Source organism: Hemicordylus capensis, chromosome 6 (genome assembly GCF_027244095.1).
Source record: "Hemicordylus capensis ecotype Gifberg chromosome 6, rHemCap1.1.pri, whole genome shotgun sequence".
NCBI lineage: Eukaryota > Metazoa > Chordata > Lepidosauria > Squamata > Cordylidae > Hemicordylus > Hemicordylus capensis.
Window position 1 is genome coordinate 145,833,724 of NC_069662.1, and position 7,201 is coordinate 145,840,924.

General features: G+C 43.2%; 1 non-coding gene across 1 annotated transcript; it reads left to right on the top strand.

The window, feature by feature from the left end:
• The first annotated feature begins 4,040 nt into the window (after positions 1 to 4,040).
• Positions 4,041 to 4,112, top strand: TRNAA-AGC (transfer RNA alanine (anticodon AGC)). The gene has a single exon. It is a non-coding gene; the product is annotated as a tRNA-Ala (tRNA).
• The last annotated feature ends 3,089 nt before the right edge of the window (positions 4,113 to 7,201 follow it).

Consider the following 7,201-nt stretch of genomic DNA (forward strand, 5'->3'; position numbering starts at 1 on the left):
TTGTATGTATAACCTCAATGTCTTCTGATAAATAATGATGAATAATGAACTCATTCAAAAGCATGATGAGAATTAAACCACTTTGATTCCCATTTACCAAATATGTTTTGTTCCTTGGTTCCAGGTTTGCAGCTGTATTTCTCAGTTTGTTTAATTACATTGAACATGCAGTACAGAGCGGTTTAAAAGACTAGACTGCCTTGATGGCACAGGAAATGAGCTACTACTACGGATGGGGAACAAACATTTAAGAACAGGGTTGGCATTTCACACAGTGGTTGGCCTGCTACTACACCCCATTGGAGTTGAGGAGTTTTATCTTCTGCTTAAGGCAATGAAACGCTCTAACCTGATAAACTCATAACAAGATTATCTTGCAATATAAGCTATTTACTAAGTCCCATTGAAATTAATTGGACTTAAGTTAGTATGACTAACTTGTTTTGTTAATTTCAATAGTGTGTAATCATGATTGACGTAGAGGCTGTTCTCATGCACAGCCTAACCCAGGCTAGGGAAGTCTATGTTAGGCTGAGTGGGAGAACCACTGGAATCAGGCCCGATTCCAGCAGGGCAGCAACACCTAGCCCAGATTTTTAGCCCAGCTGTTAGCCAAGGTTAAGGGAGTGAGGGAGCTGAGGATCAAACTGCACATGACTCTGAGCTACATATAGGTTTCTGGGGGGGGGGGTGATTTACCAAATGTAGCTGCAAAGGCTGAAGTTGAGGAGAAGACCCTGAACCTCCAGCATTGTTCTGCTAAGCATCTCCCAGGTGTACCCCCTCCCCATTATTGGTAAAAAGATACAATCAGCTGCAGTGGCATAGTGTGGAAGCAGCTTGCCTAGAGTGCAAGAGGCTGTTCAAATCCCCGCCGTCATGCTTCCCAGACTGTGCCTAGTAAACACATTTGTAGTCACCTATAATAGTCAGTAGCAATATAGGGAAGTGCTGAAAGGCATCATCTCACACTGTGCGAGAGGAGGCACTGGTAAACCACTCCTGTATTCTACCAAGAAAATCACATGGAATCAGGGGCGTAGCAAGGTTGGAGTGGGCCCAGAGACAAGATTTTAAAATGCTCCCCCTGCCCACTGAAGCTCAGCTCATGAAGTAAAGAAATCTTAAATGAGGCTGAATAGTGGTAACAAAAAGCATAGTAAAATTTATAGATAGATAGACAGACAGACAGACAGACAGCCTATGTGCCACAATAGAACATCATCCTAAATTATTTTTAAAAGGTTTTGTAAATTGTGGATAATGCAAGTCATTTAATGGTACTAGAGAAAGACATGCTGTTCTGGTAGCTCCAGGTCTTAACACTCACATCAGTTTCGGAGGATGAATACAACTGAAGGCGGGCGGGTGCGCGGCTGGAGGAGTCAGTCATGTGGCTTGCCTCTGGGGGGGGCCCCAAGGCAGTGGGCCCCCAGACAACTGTCTCCCCTTGCCCTATTATAGTTACGCCCCTGCATGGAATGTGATCGCTAGGAGTCAACACTGACTTGATGGCACAGTCTATCCATCTAAAAAGATACAGGGACTAGGCTGGAGGGGATAAGATGAAATGCCCTTCCCTGAGCTGGACTTTTGCTCCAGATTGGAGCCCAACAATAGTATGAAAGATCAACTGGCTACTTACAGTTTCCGGTTTTCGCTGTCAGGTCTGTGCTATGCCAGCTTTAAGGCCAATTGTGCTTCAATATGAAACTTAAAACAAAAGTGGGTTTAAAAAAAAAAACCTAGTTCAGTTACTTAAATCCCATTCTAAAACAATTATTTTAACTACAAATGTCAAAGCAATTTGGGGGGGGGGGCGGGGGATCAGACTGACAAATATTTATTTTATTTTATTTTATTTTATTTTATTTCTATACCTTCCTTCCAAAAATGGCTTAGGATGTGGAAGCAAAGTGGTAAAATCAGATTATCTGCTCTTTCCCTAAGCAGATGATAGTTGTTCATAAAAGGGAATTTAAAATGAAATGTTTAATAAAAGATTTTTGTGTCTTGCGTTTCGTCTTTTATTCTTAAATAGAAAAGTGAGCAAGCTCTATCTGGATATTTACTTTGGTTTCTTGACTCTAGACTAGTGACATTTCTCAGATTGCCCAATAATGCAAAGTAATATAACATTTGTATCCTTTCCTTTTTCCAACAAATTCAGGACGGCATCACTATAGACCAGGCCTTCGCTACTTAAGCCCTCCAGCTGTTTTTTAACTACAACTCCCATAATCCCCAACCACAGTGATCAATAGCCAGGGATTATGGAAGTTGTAGGCCAACATCTGCAGGGGGGTCGAAGTTGAGCAGCCCTGCTATAGACAGAGTTATCTCATTTTAATTTTGGATCACAGCAATCCCATGCGGTAAGTAAGACTGGGAGAGTGACTTGTCCATGGCTACATAGCTTCATTCCTAAGAGGTGAACTGAACCCAGATCTCCCTGATCCAAGTCCAGAGACTATCCATTGCCCCATATTAGCACCAAGACATAGAGTGGTCAGTCCATAGGCTGAATGCTGTTTCAGGGCTTTTCACAGATCTGCTGAAAGAACATCTGTTTCAGCAGAGATTCTCAAACTTGGGTCCTCAGATGTCTGACTGAAATTCCCATCATCCTCTACCACAAAGGAGGCCATTGTGGCCGGGGATGATGAAAATTGTAGTGTAACAACATCTGGGGAGATTTGAGAACAAATTTGAGAACCCCTGTATTACAGGTTAATGATGTTCAAGTAATTTATAGAGCCAAAGTTCTTTCAGAGACCAACTGCCCACCCACCCCACCCCCCCGGGTGACCCAAGGTGCTGTGCTGCCCTGCCCCATGCTCCCAGTGGAGACTGATCCCTTTCAAAAACAACCTTGGTGAGTTTTAAATTTGGCGCAGGGTGAGGGGCAGGGAGAAGATAAGGTTACAGCAGCCTCATGCTTCTTGCAAGTTTTGCAAGGCATGTGAGGAAAGGAGCTCCTTGCAAGGGCCAGATCAGCCCCAAAGTGCTGCTCTAATGGAGGTAAAGGTAAAGTGTGCCGTCAAGTCGATTTTGACTCCTGGCACCCACAGAGCCCTCTGGTTTTCTTTGATAGAATACAGGAGAGGTTTACCATTGCCTCCTCCTGCGCAGAATGAGAATACGCCTTTCAGCATCTTCCTATATTGCTGCTGCCCGATATAGTACCAGCGGGGATTCAGACCTCAACCTTCTGCTCATTAGTCAAGCATTTCCCCGCTGCGCCACTTGGCTGGCACTCCACTAATCTGCCACCTGAGGTAACCACCTCACATCTGAATGGGGCTATTAAGTCTGAATAGGACTACCAGTGGCTTTTGTTATCTATGGTTTTGGTAACTATGGCTTTGCATATCCACAGATTAGTCTTAGAGACCCAGTTTCATTATCTGCAGTATTAAAAATGGGCTATTTTCCCCTATCCATGGTTCATGGACCACCAGAAGTAATTTCTAGTGTTACTTCTCATGGTATTTGCAGTGGTTCCACTCCTACCTTTTGGACAGGTTCCATATGGTGTCCCTTGGAGACTGTTCTTCTTCAGAATCTGAATTTTTGTATGCTGTCCCTCAGGGCTCCATTGGAATCCATTGGAATTCCATTTTGGAATCCAAAATGGTACTTAGAATGGGTTGGAACGTTCCAACAGACCAAGCTCAGAACAAAACGCAAAATGCGTTTCATGCACATCCTTACTGTACAGTAATACTTTTATTTCTGCTTCCCTCCTGCATTTTTTTTGGTGATTTTGGCAAAATAATAATAATAATTGTGCAGGAATTTAACCCCTAGATTCCTATAGAGCTAAGGTTTCATTGTTAATGGGTTTTGTATTCACGGTTGTAGGCAAGAACGGAACCCCTGTGAACAGGTCTCCTGTATTCTCATTTGAATTTCACTTTGTAGAAATGTCAGTTGCAACTTGTGGTCATATGTGAAAACTAAGATGAAATGGCAAACAGGAATCTAATGCGTGAACATATATCCCAAAATGAGAAGGAAAACAGAGCATTGCCTGCAATGGGGCCGTAGCTCAGTGGCAGAGCATCTGCTTAGCATGCAGAAGGTCCCAGGTTCAATCCTTGGTGGCATCTCCAGATTGGAAAGACTCCTGCCTGAAGTCTTGGAGAGCTGCTACTAGTGAGAGCAGACAATACAGAGCTAGATGGACCGGTGATAGCTGCCTCTGTTCCTATCTGGTCCCACCCACACTGCACTCTGTGATATGATGCCCAGTTCCTATAGAGCAGCCTATATTGCCATCAGTTATTAGCGATGATAATGGGGAAGCTCCATCACCTGCCTATGTAACTCCCAAATAAAACAGACTCCACTTGTTTATTTGGGACTGAGTTCTGCTGCATGAAGTGCCTTCTTTAATTCCCTGCTCGTTCTCCCCTGCTGGGATTATTCATAGTCTGGCAGATCTGTGATTCTGGCATTAAAAGAATCTGTGTGGGTGGCTGAGCGGAGGCCAGCAGGAGCTCCACTGGTCAAAACGAGGGGCCTAACTCAGTCACTTGTTCTGAGCTGAACCCATTTGCTCCAATTGAAACCTTCAGTCCTCACATCACACCACAAACACATGCAACTCCATGCAAATTGGGCATTAGCTTCAGTTCCTTTTATCATTTTGGTGTGAAGATACAGAATGAACTCAGCGGTTCCACAGTTTCCTCGCCACCACATAAAACTGTGCAGAGGTGCTATTTTCCCATTCCAGGGACAAAAATAGAACACTCAGAGCCTGAAATTTGGCCTAAGGAATTAATTATTAATTTCCCCCTGTAAGTGTTGGTTCTGTTTTTCTTATATGCTATGGGGGTGGGTGGGTTTTAGTTAACACCCTTATGTGGCTTAATACTCTTAATTTTGTCTGTCACATTTATTATTACAATGTTCCCATCATTGCGTTTAATATCCAGAATCTCACTGCTGTGAACTTTTTCTTGTATGACTAATTCACAACTGCTAAACATGAGTGTTGAACTTCAGGGTTTCTCTGTTGTGATTACAGTACCATCAAAGTGTAAATCATACACACAGGACAGCTTTGCACACATCAAGCAAGCATGGGAGCAGAGCTGATCTTGTGGTAGCGAACATGAATTGTCCCCCTTGCTAAACAGGGTCCACTTTGGCTTGTATCTGGATGACCACATGAGTGCTGCAAAATGTTCCCCTTAGGGGGATAGGGCCACAGCTCAGTGGTAGAGCATCTGCTTCCAGGCAGAAGGTCCCAGGTTCACTCCCTGGCATCTCCTGGTAGGGCTGGGAGAGACTCCTGCCTGAAGCCTTGGAGAGCCACTGCCAGTCAGTGCAGACCAGGGATTCTCAACGTTGGGTCCCCAGATGTTATTGGACTTCAACTCCCATAATCCCCAACCAAAGGCCATGGGGCTGGGGATTATGGGAGTTGAAGTCCAATAACATCTGAGGACCCATCGCTGAAAATCCCTGGTGTAGACAATACGGAGCAAGAGGGACCAATGGTCTCGCTCAGTAGACAGCAGCTTCCTCTGGTCCTAAGTAGGAAGGAACCGCTGTTCCCTGGCAATCATATACTCCCAGTACTCCAGCCTCTTGTGTGTTGTTCAAACCTGCCAACATTAGGCTGACAATATTGGGTTCCCTCCACTGCCCACTATTCACCCTACATTTGTAACCCACTTTTGAAGTTGGGCAGAAAGGGTTGGGTGGTGGTGGAAGGGATGCAATAGGCAGCTTCCTGTGTTCCTGTGATATCATCAACCCAGCATTGGTGGGTTCAGACGACATGGAAGAAGCGGGAGTGCCAGGAGCCTGGGTTCGCTGGGAGCCAGCCCTTTTCTCCTATTTACTTGCCACTGCGATGTATGAAGCTGCCCTCAACACCTGTATCTCAGTGCGTATAAATGTCTTTGGTGTGTGGACCATCTCTTTGGAGAGATGCTGCCCAGCAATAGAAATACAAATGCAATATGGGCCACATTTGAAAAAGCTGGTTCCCTCTTTGTCAGGAAAATGATAATTTCCCCCCTACATCTGTATACCGCCCAAAATGCAAGTCTCTGCGCGGTTTACAACAAAACAATAACAACAACCATTTTTCAGTTAATGTTTCAAACTTCTTCTTTTTTAAAAACCCAACCTATATTGACCATGCTACTAGATCTCATGGAACTAGTTCATTCATTTGACAGTGTTACACAGTCAATATATAATAAAACAATAATAAAATCTATTTTCACCTGCCAAATTTAGGGTGGTATGATTTGGTGATTCCCAAGTCTTTTTTTAAAAAAAATATTTTAAAGAAAATCCTATCACGGGGAAAGGATATCTATCCAGCTTTCACAGGCTTTCTGGGACCATTTTATCAAAGTCATCATCCTGGCCCCATGTCTCTCTTCCTGCATCTCACTGACACATTAAATGCATTATTACTCATCTGTTCATAATGGAAACCTACACATCACGGTTATACTTGCATCCTCTAACGCACCATATAGAAAATTCATTTTAATTAACTGTAGAACCCCAAGCTGGGATATGCAGATATTTTCTGTGTAGAGAACCATTTGCCTGAAGACATTTTATACAGCATGACTTCAAAAATGTTGGGAAGCAAATGCTATAAGCTGTGTTCCTGTTATCACACTGGGTGAATATAGTTTCATAGCCTCTGTCCTCTCAGGGTTGTATATACAATTATAAAGAAGGCAATTTGCAATAACTGAGTAGGAGACAGTCTGGGTTAATTGGTACAGTGGAACCACATAATGCATTCAGACATAAATAATTGCTTCTAACTGCATTGTTATTTGTTTTGCTTTATTTATATAGTGCCCTCAAAATTCCTCTTCAGAACTTTCCTGTCATTTCCAATAAGCTCCTAAACAAGCGACCAGGGACAATCGGACTGTTTTACATGGCAATTTTCTAAATTAAAATTCTGAAGCCCTACCGAACTGGGCATCTGCTCTTCCTTCCTGACTATGTGTATAGGTAAAAGCAGAATATGTGGCATCTAAGAACAATTTTATGGCTGAGGGCTGTCAATTGATTTATGGAGTTTTGTTTCAGTTCAGCTGTCTTGCTTTTTAACTAATTGCTTAAACTGATTAAAAACCAGCACCACAACATCTTGCTACAAGGGGCGTGGTACCGGATGCTTAATTAAAGTAGAAGTTTCTCTGGACTA